Source organism: Grammomys surdaster, unplaced genomic scaffold (genome assembly GCF_004785775.1).
Source record: "Grammomys surdaster isolate TR1022 unplaced genomic scaffold, NIH_TR_1.0 131, whole genome shotgun sequence".
Lineage (NCBI taxonomy): Eukaryota > Metazoa > Chordata > Mammalia > Rodentia > Muridae > Grammomys > Grammomys surdaster.
In genome coordinates this window covers 7163784-7183021 of record NW_021604589.1, presented here as the reverse complement: position 1 = coordinate 7183021, position 19238 = coordinate 7163784, and the positions used below count along the sequence as shown (strand labels likewise).

At 36.2% G+C, this 19238-nt stretch overlaps 1 protein-coding gene across 2 annotated transcripts in view; it reads right to left on the bottom strand.

Annotated features, from left to right (window-relative positions):
• Positions 1-19238, bottom strand: part of Arhgap6 (Rho GTPase activating protein 6) — a 476516-nt gene that overhangs the window by 82358 nt on the left and 374920 nt on the right. The window lies entirely within an intron of this gene.

The window sequence follows — 19238 nt, the reverse complement described above, 5'->3', positions numbered from 1 at the left end:
AGAGAGAGAGAGAGAGAGAGAGAGAGAGAGAGAGAGAGAGAGAGAGAACACGCTGGGGAGGAAGTGGGAAGTGGGAGGGCAGAACAAAAAGAGAAATTGAAACTGCATTTTTCTGCTTCATATTTAATAAGACTTTAAAAAAATATACTGGAATTAATAAAGGACTCTGCTTTTAAAAATCTCATGTCCACAGGGACCTACAAATAGTAATTGAATCGTAACTGCAACGTGCCCTTATTAGGAATCCATCAAAGAATGTTGGATGCCTCTGGTAAACCCGAGAGAGCATGATAAAGCACAATAAAGCCCATAGGATACTTTCTCCACTTAGAAAAACTTCACAGTTATTAAGCTGTATTATGAAACCACTGATTTCTTTTAAAAACCACTGCATTAAAAACCAGAACAGATTTATCCTTCTTTATAACAAACAATAATGCATGCTTCTTCATTTTATTCTTTGTGGAGACAAAATTCCCTGAGAAGTTGTTCATTTTCTGAGCAAAGGGGTTGGAGTCCAAGCTAATAGCTACATGATTATGTTTAAGAGAGTTCAGAAGCAAGTAGAGGTGTGGCGTGAAATTGATAGAGGGCAGCAAGAAAATAAAAATTAAAACATATTTTATGCATAAAGCAACAATCGTTTAGAAAGTGGTCATAAATTTAAAAGAACATGAAGGGGTACATGGAGGGAGAAATAGGAAGGAAAATGATATTATTATTTTATAATCTCCAAAAGAAGAGAAAAAAAGAAAATATTGTCCTTATCACTCAGTATCTTAATTTCTGTGGATTCGCATGCCAATAAGACAAATACAATTCAAAAATACATCTTTGTTTCCATGTCAATATGAAGTTATAATTCTCTCATGGGTCTCAAGTGAATTTGAATGAAATAATTGCTGTGATTGTAATGGACAGAGCAATGATTTCGTGGAAAATCTTACTGATTCTAGTGTAGGGATTCAGTAGGATTTTACAGGAATTCTGTGAGGTTAATCATGAAAGATACGGTCTCTGCTCGTAGTATGTATTTACCATGAGGAAATAGCTTAAAAATAATAAAATGCCATATGGAGTTCCTTGCAAGAGCTATTAAAAAGAAAACCAGAGCAAAAGTTACCTGTTACTGTATATACATCTACCTCAATTAACCGCAAATCTCAGATACCCAATAGGGTTCAAATAATGCTAGATAATCATCTATAGATGTTCGATACACATTTAAAGTTATTTAATATTATCACTTCACATCAAACTAATAAATAATATAATTTTATTTTTCACCATTAGTTACTTTAGAACTACATAGCAATATTTAATTCAGACGGTGTCAAGCATTTTTCTAAGTATGATATGAGTACTGACTCATTTACTTGTGAAAAATTTCTAAGTAGTTAATGACACTTTCATCTCCCTACTACAGGCAAAAAAAAGAAAAAGAATCTGTGAGACATTAAGTAACTTGTCCAAAGATTCACGATTCTTAAGTGGTGCAGCTGTGATCTCAATCCCCATGGAACTTACAAATTGATCAGAAGACAGTCACAGTCCACAATCATCACCAGTTAGAAGCTGTTTTATCAATGTTCAGCAAGAAAGAGATTAGATTAAGTAATATTCAGTTCTTAAGGCAGGAGTGCTTTAATAATGTTTTATTATAATTTTACATGTATGAGTATTTGCATGAATGCATTTGTGTGTACCATATTTATGCAGTATCCATTGAGGCCAGGGGTATCTGATCTTCTGCAGCTGGAATTACAGGCAGTTGTGACCCCATGTGGGTTCTGAGAACTAAACCCAGATCATCAGCAAGAGTAGCAAGTGTTCTTAGCCACTGAACTATCTCCAGCGCTGATGATTTATGATCATCATCATCATCATCCTAATTATTATTATTATTATTATTATTACTTACAGAGTCTTGTTGTATAGCCCTGGTTGACCTTGAGGTTACTATATAAACCACCAGCCTGGGAGCACTTAGGGAGGAACCCATGGCTCCAGCTGTATATGCAAGGGAGGATGGTCCTGTCAGGTATAGGTGGGAGAGGAGATCCTTGGTCTCATGAAGGCTGGATGCCGTGTGTGGGGGAATTTGAGGGTGGGGAGGTTGGAGTGGGTGGTTGATGGAAGCACATCCTCATAGAAGCAAGAAGAGGGGGGATGGGATGGGGGTTCCTGGGCAGGAGGGGGGAAATGGGGTAAGGGGATAACATCTGAAATGCAAATAAATATCCAATAAAAAAAGAAAAAAGAATAAATGAACCAGGCTTACTGCAAACTCATAGATATCTACCTGCCCTTGCCTCCTAAGTTCTGGTCTTAAAGCCATTCACCACTGTGCCTGGTCAGTTATTATTATTACTATTATTATTATTGTTATTTTAAAAATGAAATCAGAAAATTATATTTATAGAATGCAGATATATTGAGGCATGGGACAAAGATATCCTCCTGCCAAGTCCCCTTTCATGGGCTTAACAAGAAGTTATTTTTAAATATATGTATGTCATGTCAGTAAACATGTCATGAGAAAGTGACCATTTCTTGAAGTGAATAATCTCACTCTCAAGAAACAATGTCTTGATAACTCAGAGATTATGAGTAAAATCAAATCAAGCCTTCAAAGGAAATAGAGAAATGATGGGAAATTTGGGTACTTGGCATATTTTGAAAAATATATTTAAGCCAGAAAAGGGTGAAGATAAGGAAGCCTTATTAAGATTTAAATATCAGCCCTCTGAGTAGAACCACTGAGGGCCCAAAAGTCCTCCAAACAGCATTGGAACAAAAAAAAATCAGGAAACAGCTAAAAGCTTCATTTGTGAGACTTTTGCTAACCAAAAAAAAAAAAAAAAAAAAAAAAAAAAGCTATGAATACAATGGTCTTCTTCCAAATACTCAGTCCTTCATCAGGAAGGTTGTCAAATAACAATTTATAGCCTCAGAAATCATGTGTTAGCATCCATATTACCTTCTAGGCTTTGCTTCTGTTTATAAACTTGGTGAGATTTTGTCCATTTATGAAAAAACACTGTAGAACCACTTTCTCAAGATTTTTGAGTGAATAAGTTTCTGATTGTGTCACTCTTTGGCTTAAACTAAGTTCCTTATTATGACAGCCAATATAATGCATGTTGACTTAAATAGAATAAAACCAAATAGTAACTACATAATAGTAAGTAAGCACCATGATAATGGAAATTAACTGAGTATACATTATGTGCTAACCAATTTATGTGTATCACAGTTTCCCTTACTTACCCAATTTCATTTGACAGAACTGACACAAAGTCTACAGTGAGGAAAAGACTGGCTGCTGAGAAAGACTGTAACCTTTGACTTATGGGCATTCCATTAGACTTCACTTCCCAGTCTCCCTTGTGGTTAATGGTCAGTCAGATGAGTGGGCTCTAGCCAGTGAAATGTGAGAGGAAGTGATAGGTTTTATTTTTAGTCCTGGTTCACAATACCTGGGCAGAACTCAATGGCATGTGTTGTACTCCTGGTATGGGCCACATACACAGTGTTTGTGCTTAGTCTACTCCTTTGCCCTCTAGTCCTGGTTGGCTTTGAGATTTTCTTTGACTATCTGGTAGTAGGTGGTGTTGTGACAGATTTGAGCCTAAGATATAAGAATTCTTGACAACTACTTTTTCTTTTTTACATCTCTGCCTCTCTCTTCAAATAAATCTAACTACTGTGTTAGAGAGATTGTCTATAATAAGAGACATGAACAATCCACATGGAAAACAGAAACGGCTCGTTTGTCCTAATGTAAGAACTAAACCAATCCTTAACGAATCTCCCAGATGAAGAAAGTCATCTAGTTAAACACTATCAAGTTCAGAAACACTACCTAGTTGAACTCATCCCATCTTAGAGGACCAGGGATGATTGCTTTAATCCACTAAGTTTTGGAATGGTTTGTTTGTTGTGCATGTAACCAAGTCACAGCAATCTCTTGTGTTAAAAGTGGTTGACCCAGTCTGTGTCTTTAAATTTTTTTGTCCCACCAATTTTGATTACCTTCAGAACTGGAATGAGGAATAAACTTTCACTGAGAGATCTGGGTATGTATCTGATGGCTCTATTACTTAGTACCCATGCCTTTGTATGTCCCCATAAATAACAAGCTTCAATTGTCTGAATCTGCAGCCTTCCTATTTATCTCCCCCATGGGACTAAGACATAGCTCATTCCTTCTCTTTTCATGTTTCCTTGGAAAGAGAGGAAGGTGATCAAGTGGATAATAAAATAAAAAAAAACAATATGTATTGATTCACAGAGCATGTGGGAAGTCCTTCAGTGATAAAGCAGATAATGTATTTTGACATTCTTCACATTTTAAATAGTGTAAACCCAGATATTAGAAATAAATAATGGTATTATTTTCCAGAACTAGAACTGCATCCCAAGATAGTATGATGAAATTTCACTTAGATCACTAACTACCATTACATATAGATCTTTTCTTTTTTTTGGTCTGCATAACCTCCTTTGACGGGCAGCATTGAGTTGCCATTTAGATCTGAATTAATAAAACTATACTTAAAATTGCAAATTGTGAAGGATATTTCCATTCATATATTCCTTTAAGGAGCTCAGTGCAAATGTAGCATCTTTTAGGTTAATCCTTTGGATTGCTGAGAAGTCAAGAGGCTTTGTGACCAGCAAAAGCATGGGAAGATTCTGCTTTCTCTCATAACCACCACGTCCTTTGTGAAATGTATACCTGCTGCTCCTCTCAGTGCTCTAGGCACCCTGACCTTTATCCTATTTCTAGGATCCTCCTCTGGCTCCTTGTGATGTATCTACAGGAAGAATAGTGGTTAGATGTTTCAGACACAAAATATGCCATTAATGTAAACCATTAGGTAGCTAGAGTACTACTCAAGATCATGAAGTTGAAAGTCAAAATCACAGTAAAGAAACACTAACATTAATGACTGTTTACCACATTCATGAATATTCTGTACTGGAGGCACTGATCTCACAGTCAGATCACGGGGTGAGGGTAATCTCCTCATAAGAAGGTAGTTTTGTGCCCAAATAGATTAGTATCCTAGAAAGCCAGAATGGCTTGTTATAATGGTTCATTTGAAAATGAGAGAAATTATTTATTTATTTTTAGTAAAAGGCTAATAGTTAATTTTGTAAAACCTTTCTTGGCAGAGCAAATGAACAAGTAAGTGCTTGTAGTGAAAATATAAAGCCACTACATTTCTAAACTGCAGAACAGTCTAGTTCCTTAAAAAAATTTACTTGTGTATTTTATGTGGAGGGGAGTTTTGTCTGCATGTATGTCTGTGCACCATGTGTGTTCTTGGTTTTCACAGAGTTTCAAAAGAGAGTATTAGATTCCTTAAGGCTGGAGTGACAGATGGTTATAAACCATCAGGTGGGTTCCAGGAATGGAACACTATCCCTTTGGATGCTCTTAACCACTGAGACATCTCTTTAGCCCTAATGTCTAGCTTTAAGAACGTTCTCAAAAGAACTCCCCAAAGCAAAATTAGGCAAGAAATAATAACAAAATTTTTCAGAAGAAATAAGAAATGCACATTTTACCTTATATACCTGGGGGTGGGGAGGGGGTTATATCTAAATAAAGTCATTGTCTTCTGGTTCTCACAGAGAAACTGGAATGTGATACCATTAGTTTTGATAAGATGGAGAGATCACTTTTTTTTTTTCTGGAGCTGCTCTTTCTGACCTCTTGTTCCATAAGGAAAAACACTAGATTATAAGATTGGATGCTGCTGTTTTTTTTGTGATGATGCTACTCAATGAAAGGACACTCATTATGAGTACAATGTCACATCAACTGTCTACAGGGCAGGGCACTTATTCGGAAATGGGCAATTTCATTTCTTGCTGAGAAAAAATTAAGGTTGGAAAAAGACTAAGAAATGCAAAAACGCTATGCAGAAATTCTATTACTTCAAACTAAGAACCCAATTCCAAAGCCTATATTTACAAATCAGCATGCAATTAAAGAAGCCCTGAGCATGGGCAAATATCATATCTGAGAGATAAAAGCTTACCTTGAAAATTTTCAAACAGAACAAAATGGGCAAAACCAAAATAACCACCAGAGGGGATTCTTTCCCACCCTTTCTTTTTAATGCTACATTTTACTGTATTTTTTTCTTCATCAACTGCCCTTACTGCTTTGCAAATCACCTTCCCTCAAAATGTTTCCTATGAAATAAGAAGTAAACATTTTTTTTTCAAATTTATAGATTTGATGAATTTACTCCATTACCAAGTTATTTTCAAGTAACATCAAAAACATGAACTTCTATTAGTTCTAATTTGTTGCCTGAGATGTGCTGGACAATAGGTCTCTTAGCTTCTGTTTAGGATCATTAATCTTATTAAGCACTCTCAATAGTTAACTCACAACCAGCATAAAGTACAACACTTTATTTGAAGTAAGAAAAGACAACATATGCATTTTTTTCAGTCAAAGGTTGACAATTAATTTAAACTTCCACTTGTAGAACAATTTATCAAGTAATATTTTTCTTTATTGATTAAATTAGTTCTTTAACAGTTTCAAAATGTATATAATACATCCACTACTTTATTCCTCCCATCTTCTCTCCTCCTTCCACCTCTGCCAATATCCTTTTCTTTATCTGTCCCTTTCCTAGATTCATGACTTTTCATTTCCTGTGTGATCCATTTGTTTTAACCAAGGTCATCTGTGTGACTAATGGAGTCTGGTGGAGTAGGTGCACCAGTGAAGGCAGTGTCTCCCTCTCTCCCTGTGTCTATCAGTAGGAAATAATTCAGCAGTGAACAGTAGGACCCCTTGAGCTCATCTTTCATCCATGTCTGGTTGATAATGTTTCTAGTTGTGTATAAGACCAGTGCACACACCCACAGTTATTAATAACTTATGATTGCAATGTCAGAATTTTGGCCAAAAAAAAATCACCCTTCACAGATATTTTCCCTGTTGCTGTGCTTATGCCTATATTCCCCTGCCCCATCCTCCAGAATATTGTGGCCTAAAAGAACTTTATATGCTTATGGAAATGTTGGTTAAACCTACTCTCTGACAAGGTGATTATGGTCACACATGACTGATATGCATTTGAGATGTGGCTAGTAGAAATGATTAACTAAGTTTAAATTTTTCTTAAACTTAATTTCTTTCTAATCCAAATAGCCCCTGTGATGAATAACACAGATATAGATTAAATCAACCAGATTCCTTGGAGCTGGGGAATCAGGCAATAATAGATATACAAAGTTATCTTCTAGTGGGCAATCCAAGTTAAGAACCACTGCCAAGGCTTAGGGACACAATGATATCATCAAGTGACATGAATTCTGTAAACTTTTTCTAGGAGGTGGTAACTTATTTTTCCAAATTTCATCAACTATTTATTCTGAATTTTGGCTTCTCTGTATCCAGCCTCTACTACTAGATTTTTTGCACTCGTCCATTCTCACATGATGCATGACCTGATTTTAAGCTTTCACTGACTGATCTTGGCAAATTTCTCCCATGCTACAGGCATAATATAACTGACCTCATTTTGAACTTGAAAACCAGATACTCTTTCATCTCTCCCACAGGCAGCAGAATTAATCTAATAACGCTACTGATTAAGACAAGTCTCTAAATGTATCTACTTTTAATTTAAAATTCTTTTTCACATCCACAGGATTGCTCCAGCTGCCCTAAGATGAAGACCATTTCTAATGACATCAGTTAAGCACCTGCCAATCTGCTCCTTTTAATTTCCCTTCATTTCCTTTTCAAAATGGTGCTGGATTGGTACTGCATCGCTGAGTGTACTCCAGCCCTCATCTGCTCCTTCTGAGGTTGTTACTTAAATGTGGAACTAATTTGTAGAATCATAGTTTCAAAGAGGGCTCTGAGGCCCCAGCAATCAGCTTTGAATTCTAACTCTGTCTTTTCTGATTTGCCCACCATTCTAAGTGTCAGTTACTTGCTATATAAAATTGAGATAAAAATGCAAAAATGAGTGTAATTTTTATGGTAAGTGAAATGGAGCTACATATTCTTCTCAGTCTAGATTTTTATGTCTCTCTCGCACATGGGTAAAAAAGTAAGTTAATAAATAAATGCAATCTTAGAAAAAAAATTAGTAAGACACAGAATCTAGAAACAAGCACAATGGTTGATATTTAGGCATACCATTATTCTATTGACTTATTGATAATTACAACGGTTGCCACCTAATATGTTCCCATGATCACCACTGATTTGTGCACTTGTACCTTCTCTACAGTGACATTTGCTTCTTTTTCCCTTGTTAATAGTTCATCTACAGGTACAATTTTTTTATGTAAGGAATTATAACATGAAAAGCCATTAGTGCCATGAGAGTTTAAAGGCAGCACAACTATTCATTGTACACAATAAGGACTGCTCATCAGTAACTCACAGCAAGGATGAAACAAGCAGAGGGCTGTGTGTATTCCCAGGGTTCAAGATTTCTGGGGCAATAAGAAGTATCTTGTGGATAGAACTTGTACCTACTATTATCTCTACCCTTTATTGTGTACTCACAGTTTTAATCACAAATCTTTTGGACAAGTAGTGTATTACCATTCATATTCTCTCTCTCTCTCTCTGTCTCTGTCTCTCTCTGTCTCTCTCTGTCTCTGTCTCTGTCTCTCTCTCTCTCTCTCTCTCTCTCTCTCTCTCTCTCTCTGTGTGTGTGTGTGTGTGTGTGTGTTTACAGATGAAGAAATTGGGGCAAAGGAAGACAAAGATACTTGTCTCCAGATAGACTGCATGGGTCTTAGATTCAAGTGCAGGGATCATATGCCACTATTCTGTGCTGCCTTTCCCCACTTCTCTCCTACTCAAGATAGTTCTTCAGAATGACTACAAGTGTAAGGGGCAGCTTTATGCTCACCTCCAAGCCTCTCTTCTTTCGTTTTCTTGAAAAGTCAAGTTCTAAAGTTTGGAACTTATCTATGATGAGAAATACTTCTAGCACATATACAGAGACATTCCTTGAATTTGGGATGGCAACTGTTTCCCAGTTTAGCAAACTACAATCCTGGCCATATTTATCCAAAAATTTGTTTGTTTGTTCATTTCTTTGTTTGTTTGTAAACCAAGTTTTATTGGAATACAGACATATCCAGTCATGTCTGTATTGCCTTGACTGTTTTCCTAACATAATGACAGTGTTCAGTACACAATAAAGCCTGTGTGACTTGTAAAACTTTTGCTTACCTTTTACTGAAAAACAATCTAAAAATCACTGGACATATGGCAGAGAAGATGGATACTAATGTTTCTTGGAGTGTTTTACTATTCTAAAAGCAAAATAAAGTTATCTATTTTTATTGGTTATTTTATTTATTTACATTTCAAATGTTATCTCTCTTCCCATTTTCCCCTCCACAAATTCCCTATCCCCCTGCCTCAATGAGGGTGCTCTCCCACCGTCCCATCTACTCCTGCCTCAGTGCCCTAGCACATCCTATGCTGGGTCATCGAGCCTTCACAGGACCAAAAGGCTCTCCTCCCATTGATGGCAGAAAAGGCAATCCTCTGCTACATATCCAGCTGGAAACATGGGTCCCCCTCATGTGTCACTATGGTTGGTGATTTAGTCCCTGGGGGCTTTGGGGAGGGTCTGGTTTGTTAATATTGTTCTTTCTATGGGGTTGCAAACTGCTTCAGCTCTAAAATTATCTTTTAAAACATCTATGTACATAAAAGGAGACAGGTTCATAACATCACAGACTTGGGTATGGAGACAGGTTTATAACATCACAGACTTGGCTATTTCGTATTATGATACTCATTAAGAATTGTCAGCTTTCAAGAGTGGCTACCCATGTTATAGTGGGTGTTTCAGTGATATATCTGCTTTTGAGTTACTATTAAGTAACCCCAATAAACAGAGTGGTTCATCATACTCATCTTGGGAAGAACAATTTCATTGGTATATTGTTAGTACTTTATCTAAGATAAAAATATATTTGTTAACGTCTCCCCAGGAAAAGTCATGTAATATCCCTATATAGGGACATTACTAATGAAACAGAACAGAGCATCAAATCAAAAAGTAAATAATATCTTCTACAATAAAATTATGTTTCCTATGGCTGCTATAAGGAATGAGTTAAAACATGACCATGGAAAAATCTATTTTGTGTTAAAGAAAATAAGCTTGATTCTTTGAAGGTCTTGAGTAACCTAGACATCTGATATATGTAGACAATCACAGGGGATGTCTAACTTAGAGAGGGGAGTGGAGGGGTGAGGATGTTTAAATTTCAGCTCATTTCCCAGAAAAGTCTAACGTCATAGATACCACCTCCTATGTAACCATCGCATTCACTCTTCATCTCTCACGTTTCAGCTATTTGCTTGGCTTTTTAATCACTGGTAAGCTATTTGACTCCTAATTTGTGCCTTCACTATCTGGTCCAAATGTAGACTTCCAAGGCCAGAAATAATACCTAATAGAGAACAGCTTTTACATTTTGTGCCTTTGTATATTTGTTGGTTGAAAGGTAGTTTTGAGGAGAGCAGCAATTCTACATCTACAAAGAAAGCTATTTGTTACTGTTACATGGAAACAAGACCAGCGGGGAATATTTATATTAGGGACATTTGTTTTAAAATAGTTAAAACCACTTCCAGTAAAAAATGAAAAATAAATTCTCTAAGTGGCAAACATGTAAAGGGGGAAATTGAAAAGGGAGAAAGCAATTTACAGAGTCACACCAGGTAAGATATAAAAACAAGCTGTCTTGTTTTTTTAGTTGCTGTTTTTCTGGGGTGTTTTTACTCAATATACTATTTTTAAAATAATACATCAAAATGTGTTTCTTAGAGCTCCCTAGGCACTTCTGTTTTGATGCATATGCATCCTCTGAACAATGAAATACATGGAAACTTAGGTTTTAAAAAGAAAATTGGAAAAATAATAGAGGGGCTTGATGGATTGTAATAAAACTAAAGGAAGTAACTTCTTGAGGTAAAATTGAACATTTTTAAGTATGCAATTTACTGCTTTGTTGGGCATATTTAAATTATATAGCCCCATCATCACCTTAGAGACAAAGTCCATACCCATTATTAATTACAACTTATGCTTCTCTCACCCCAACACTTGAAAAACACTCATGTACTCTCGATCACTAGGCATCCACCTAACTTGGAATCAACTGTATGTGAAGACATACTATGTGTGGCCAATTTATGTCTGGTTTCTTACAGATTACATGATTTTGAGATGTCTCAATGTTCCAGCATTTATCATCCCCGATTTATTTCTTATGGAGAAACAACATAAAGTATTATATGTTTATTTGTTTGTTAGTTGAGGAGCTTTTCAGTTATTTCCACTCTCTGGCCATTATGAATAAAGCTCTTGTGAATACTCACAAACAAGTTCTTGTGTGAGCATGATTTTGATTCTCTCTGTCTCTGTCTCTGTCTGTCTCTGACTGTCTCTGTCTCTCTGTCTCTCTGTCTCTCTGTCTCCTCTCTCTCTCTCTCTCTCTCTCTCTCTCTCTTCCTCTCCTCTCCTCCCCTCTTTTCTCCTTCTCTCTCGTTCTCTCTCTCTCTCTCTCTCTCTCTCTCTCTCTCTGTTTGTTTTAAATATCCAATAGTGTCATTGTTGGATCACATAATAACTGTATGTACATGCAAAAACAAAATGGAAAGAAATTTAAACAATATGACTCCAAAGATTAAGAATTGGAAATACATTTTCTATAACATTTCTTGATGTCACCAAGTATGAGAAAATCCATAACGTCTCTCCTTCATGTGCATTGGCCACTAGAGCTATGGCCAAGTTAAGAGAATGAATAAAATCCTTCTGTTTCCTTTTGTTTTCATTCACCAATAATCATGAATGACTTGAAATGTTAAAAGATTTCTAGGCCTAATTTCTTAAAAAAAAGTAAGCCTTATTCTAGGTACCACAAAAAGCAGGTAAACTATATTTTAATATCAATATTTTGTTGATATTTAGCACAGAAATTTCTATGTTAAAATACAGTTCAACTTTAGCTGAGATATTATTCCCTACATGGTGAGATAAGCTAGAAACAAAGTGTTGCATAGGATGGTTCAGAAGCCTTGTTTTAATTACTCTCATGCTCTTTGAATGTGATTTTCTATGAATGAAGCCAGAAGAACTTAATATCATTTACAAGATAAGCATTTTATATAGTGTGTGCTGATAGAAACAGAGTCAAGCAAGAAAGATGGCTATGGCATTGTTTTCTGGCTTTGTAGAATATCACTAATTCTGAGAAATGGCAAAAAAAAAAAAGATGAAAGAAATAGTGCAGAAGATACTCGTGTATGGATTCCCAGAACCTAAAACTCTATGAATATAGAAATATGTTACCTTACCTAACAAAGGGAACTTTATATATTTCATTACATTTGCAACCTTTACATGTGGCAAATATCCAAGTGTACTCACTCTAACCACATGAGCAAACCTTTTCCAGCAGAACAGAGAGAGGAAAATAGTACTACTGAAGAAGAGTCAGAGAGATGTGGTATTGGCTTTGAAGATGAAAGAAGTCATAAGTCATGGAAAGGATGCTCCAGAAGCAACCCACATTGCTTGGTTTCTTTCTGCCTGATCTTATGAAAGTTAGACCTCTAGTGGGAGACTAAGGTACCAGGTACGCTACATCCCAACAGGACTCCTAAAGGTAACGTTTTCCATAACATAGAAACATGGTTTCTTTAGCACTGAATACGCATTATTCTTCAAAATGAAAGTGTTTGGCTGTTTATTAACTTTGCATATCTAGAAAGAGTAGTACAATAAAAATATTTTCCACAGTGATTGAGACTCTTCCAGACACCACCTAAGTTTGTGAATGAACATCATTTTCTATTACTTCCTGTTTCTATAAATTCTATTGTGAGTAAAAATAGATGCAACCAAATACTACTATCTGTTCTTGGAGCACATAATAATGTTTTATTCATATCTCCCACTGAAGTTCTGAGCACATTATCCTATGGACAATTTTTAGACACATGCTAAGTGCTTCATGTTAAAAGTCTCATGTAGGTATCTGGAATATATATGTATATATGTATATCTATGTAACAGCAATTAATTTTAAGAAAGGCTATGGATTAGAAAGATACCAAGGAGGGTATAGGAGAGGGTGTGGAGGAATGAAAAGAAAGAAACATAATTAAATAACAATCTCAAAAGAAGTCTATATGTCAGGGAAGGGAATGATGTTTTTTTTTTTTTTTAAAGAAATGTTGTTTTTAAAAAAGAAACTCATTTATTGGCTGTACCATAGAACCTGGTTTCAGTTCAGCCACCCACATGGTGACTCACAATTACCTGTAACTTCATGTCCAAGCCCAGTTGCAATCCAAATGTAGATAGGGAAAATTTTATGATACCCTACCTTTAGATGAATGGCTACAAGCACAATTAACAATTGAATATAGAGGGAATATTAATTTTCCTCAGTGGTGAGCACTGCTCCAGCAACTGGTTATCTAATACCAAGTAGGTAACCCTAAAAATATGTACACACAATTGTCACTGAATGGATTCAGCAGGTTGTATATAATATTTATTTTTATAAGTATACATAGCAATAGTGGCTAAAGAAGAGGGCACAAACTTAGGACAGGGTGGGAGGCATGTATGGGAGAGTTAGGAGAGAGGGAAGGAATAGGGAAATGATGTAATTATGTTTTAATTTCATAAACACAAAAGAAAAAATAGGCTGTCATTTTCCTCCTATGCCCTACCATCCTGGATGAATCATTAGGTTGTTTTGGATTTTTGTGTTTCAGGACACCTGAGAGAGAGGCACTAGCTCATTATAAACTGTCTGAAATGTCACAGAAAGAAGACTAGTTTTTCTGTAGCTTTGGCCATTACTTCAGAAGTTACCCAGCACCACACCCATGCCACAGACTATTGCAATAGCAAAGGGACACAGCTACAATGAGCTGTTAGAGCTGTAGGCTTATCTTAAAATTTAAGATATTTCAGACAGCAGTTTTGCCATACATACTCAAAATGTAACTCTGAACAGCTTCAGCCTCCCAAGAACTGGACACTCAGTGTCCATAGACCCAGTGAGGCTTAAGCCAAGCTTCCAGCTAGATCCCCTTAAAAGGCAACTGTACCACCTCCTATGCCAAGAAAGGCATAACTAATCAATCTCTGTCCTGTAGAGTCCAAGCAGGGCCTCTCAACACAGTACTGATGCCAATTAGGAGTGGCTTCAATTACACATGTGTACCACCACATGCACCAATTCTAAGCATTCCAGTTATAAGACCACTTATAAAATATGCAAGTTATATTCACGAAGATATTCACTTGAGATCCAGCAAGATGGCCTAGAGTATAAAAGCAGCTGAAACTCAGGCCTGATACCCTGAGTTTGATGTCCATATTCTACAGTGCAAGAGTAGAACTCACTCCTAAAAGAAGTTATCTTCTGACACTCTCACATGGGCTGTATGACACCTGTGCACAAACTAACAGAAGTGCCTGCCCCCCCCCCCCTCTCTCTCTCACACACACACACACACACACACACACACACACACACACACACATAAAAGAAAAAATAAGATATTAGCTTCAACATCACCTTCAATCATCAAAATATCAACAATAGGCTAGGTGTGGTACGCACTTCCAATCCCAGTATGCAAAAGACAGTGCCAAAAACATCACTAATTTGATGTCAGGGTCAGATACCTAGTGAGATATTCAACAAAAGTAACAACAAAGTAGAAAACCCTTCTCCTAAAGACAACAGAAATGTGTGCATATGTTCACCACAAGATATGTGGTAGAATTTCATAGCATCATTAGTCACAATGTCCACAAAACATAAACTAAGAAAATGTCCATCAAATCAGAAAGAATAAATTTTTTTGTGGCTTATCCACATAATGAAAAGCTACGTGGCAATGAGGATGAAAAAACCAAAAGAAACAACCTCAACCACTTCAATCAATACACATCAATCCCACAGGTATAATATTGACACAAAAGAAAGCATATGATCCTGTTAATGCAAAGTTGTAAAACAAGAAAAATCAGTCTTAAGGGTAAAAAGACAGAATAGATGGTATTTTGAGGGGAGAAGCAACTGGATAAACTTCACGGTCTTAGGTTGCCTCTTCTTTTGTCACACATAGGTTTATTTTGTAGACAATATTTACTTGTAAACTTGCAAAACATGTGCATTTTATTATGGGCATATTAAACATTACTGATATCTAAATACAATATTAAAACACGCTATAAATAACCATATTATATTTTAATTATATGTTTAATAATATTGACAACATAAGTGTCTATCAAGGTGCAATTGACTATGTGAATTCAGGGATATCTATTTAATGTAATTCTCTACAGACATGAAGGAAAAATCGATGCAGCTTTTCTGGTATAAACTTAAAGAGATGTCAACTATACATAAAGCTAATAAAGTTGCAGAATGATATAAGGTGTCTAGTATAATTTTTCAGAAATATTAGGAATGATTTTCTTAGCTATAAATAATGGCTTTGAGTCAATAGTGAGATTCTTAAGGGCATTCTGCCTAATATATTTCGATGTTATGGAAAGTCTATTTACAAACATGAGTTATGTTTGTACTAATAAATAAAAGAACTCGAAAAATATGAAGAACAAAAAGGTCCTATGTTTCAGTTTCTTATTGTCTCATTTGTAAGGCTTGGAGCTTTTGATGGATAGAGGAAATGATAATGGAATAAACATAGTGACTTGCCTTCAGGGTTGCTAAGTCAACCCTTGGATGGAGGTCACATTGGTTGGTTGCTGGCAATCTTAACAATTGATTCAAATTAGCACTTGTTTGCTCCACATTCAAATCTAGTTGTGGTGTGGTCACCGCAAACAGGATTCTTGGCCACACAAAGAATATGTCTACAAAATGGCAAAACAACTGGATTTGTTTGATTAAATGAGCAAAACCATATACTCAGAGGGAGGGAACAAAAATCAAAACAGCTACACCCAAAGTAACCCAGTCAAATGGGTGGTTCACAAAATGCACCATTTCATTGAATCAACATGTTAGCAACCTCACATGGACTCTGAGAAATACAGTTTCAAAGAAATGTTTGTAAATATACGAAGAGGCTATGAAAAACACATTTTACCCATCATCAGCAAATGTCTGAGTGTTTGTTGTGAATCTGCCATTGTGTTAGCAGTCTGAAGATATGATACTACTTTCATAATCAACAATGATGTTTTGTTGATTACTCTTACTATAACCCCATGACACTGAAATAATCTCCAAAGGGGGGGAAAATGACTTGGACAAAACTGATTTAAAACACAATGTTCCTTATGAAGTAAAGGTTTAACAGACAAATAGAACAGCTTGTTCACAGTAAGTTGCCTTTATGGATCTCAACTCTGGCTGCACATTATATTCAACAGAAACAAAAGTTCTAGAAATAGCACCTAGTCATCAATATTTTTCCAAGCTCCTCTGGTTACCGAAAATCACAGTAACAGATGAAACCTTTGCTTGATCTAATTAAATGAGAAACTGGGTGGAAAGAAACCCAGACATAAATGTCTTCAAAAACTCCCCAAATGATTCTTAAATGTAATGAGCACTAAAGATCACTGCTTCTAAATTATATTTGAAGTTGAGGGTAAACCTTCAAGAAGTGCTCTGTAGAGACTCAGTGCTACCCAACTATCCCATTTTGTCCAGTTTTGGTAGATATTCAATTATGTTATGACTTCATGTATTATGCAAGTTACATATGAATGTTCTTCAACCTAAAATGGGTTTATATACCCATGAGTTTATCATAATATGAAAGCATCATAAATCAAAACAATACACATAATCTGTACAATATCCTAGCCCACCCTATATTAAGGATATTTTAAATACCATCTCCAGCTGAAACCTACTAGCTCATTTTAATTTTTTGCATGATTTTAAGGATATGACTCCCGAGCTGTTCAGAAGTAGAACTCTAATACAGCATATTTGAGGGCCTAGGTTCTCTCCTTAGCAAAATGACAGAAAAAGAAAGAGAAGGGGAAGAAAGGGAGGGAAAAGGAGAGAAAGAAAAGAAAAAGAAAGAAAAGAAGATAAAAAGAATAGTAGGAAAGGGGGTGAGGAGCAGAGAGGAGAGAAGAGAAAAGGGAAGAGACAAACAATAAAAAATAAGGACATGTTCACACACAGACTTTCTAAAATTTCTAAGGCCCTAGTACTTCCTCTCTTTCTTCCACTCCTGAGACTGTTAGATTAGCAGAGTATGATCAAACAATGATTGCCTACTTGTTTTCATTAGCCACGGTATAAATCAAATCTCATGCTTCCTTTTGCTGTTCAAGGAGTGTTTATAGGCCACAGAATGATTTTAAAGCTGAATCAAGTTAACGTCCTCAAGAACTATTAACATATTCTTATGACTATAACATGTGAAAGCTCACATTTAAATTTAGACATTTTTCATACTATTCATAAATAGTTCCAGCCCTGTAAGTGAAGATAAAAACCCCTGGCACAGATCACTTACTTTATTTTAAAATGGCAGTGTATTTGTATAATTTATTCATTTAAAATTACATTAGCCTTTTTGTTTATTGCTTTACTTTGTGTGTCCATGGATGAATTGTGTGTCAGTGTACATGAATTAGGTCAGAGAACACCTTGTTGGAGGTAGTTCTGCTTTCTACCATGTGGGTTCACATGGATAGGACTGAAATCATCAGACTTGGCCAAGTGCCTTTACCTGATCAGCCATCTCACTAGCCCTAATATACTTGTCTTTTTAACTTGTTTCCTGTTTGTAAATTTTTTAAAGTTAAAATTATCAGTTGACTATTTAATCTGAGCATACAATATAATCTGATCACATTCAAGCCTCACCCTTTGATACGCTCCCCCATCTCTACCAATACCCAAATTCCCTCCTAACAATTTCCTGGTTTTTTTTTTCAGCAAACTGAAAATTACATGATTTCATCTTCCAGTTACTTCTTGAACCTTTATCTTTCAGGCAATTTTCATACTAAATAATTCTTTGTGTTCCTCATTTATCCTTCTAGTCTTATTTTAAATGATAGAGTATCTATTATTTACTTTTTGACAATTTCATACTTGAAAATCATTGATGTATTATTTTCTTTTAAAGGAATCAGAATATTAAAAATGAAGAGACCTTTAGATACTGGTCTCTTTGTAATAAAACAGGGGTCTAGGACCCCAGCCAACTTCATGCCACCCTATATAAAGCTCATTTCATAGGCATCTTAGGATTATAATTCTTAATTCAGGGCAATTGGTCTCTTGGGCATGTGACACATATGGAGATAGTTTTACCTTGCCATATTTTGGTAGAAGACAGTGACATGAGGTGAGGTGTTGCTACTGGAATATAGGGAGAAGAGGCCACAGATGCTGCCAAACATACCACAGCAAATAATTGGCTAACCCCAAATGTCAAGTGTGCCAGAGATTTGTCAGAGAACTGGTTTTTTCGACTAGGTGTTGTATGGCTTCATATGAAACATTAAAAGCAGAAAAATCCATAGAGACTGAAAATAGGTTGTTGCCTGGGGATCAAGAGCAGAGGCAACAGGGACTATAAATGACTATTTGCAGATAATGAAAATGTTTGAAAATAAGATTATGTCCATGAAAAATACATTGGGACAGGTATGGGCCTCATGCCTCACTGGACAATGACAGGTGGACCGGAGCCATTACAAGATCCCCTTCAATTACTGGAGGTCAGGCCTCTATCCCCGCCTTCGCAAGATTAGAATCACCACAGCCTTCTATACTTAGAGAAGGGAGGATATGTCAGGGGCATCCCTGCTTACACACTGAAGGCCTAAAATCAGCCATAGGCCTAAAATCAGCAATAGGGTTGTCATACATATATACTAATACCAAGTCTTGGGTCTCTGTGGAAAAACATTGAAACAGAGGGCTATAAGCTATTGTAAACAGGCAGCTTTGTGAAAATTTACCAGCCTGAGTAGTCATAGACCTTGTAAATAGGTAGCCTTGGCAGACAATACCAACTTAGATAAGGACAAGCAAGTCATAGGCAGAGTCATAGTGACTTGTCCCCTGAACCTTCTCCCACCCAATACCCGGTTCTGTATTCCCCCTGAACACCCACACTCCAGTGTCATTCCCTTCCCCACATCCTGCCTTTCTGTGTTTATAACCCC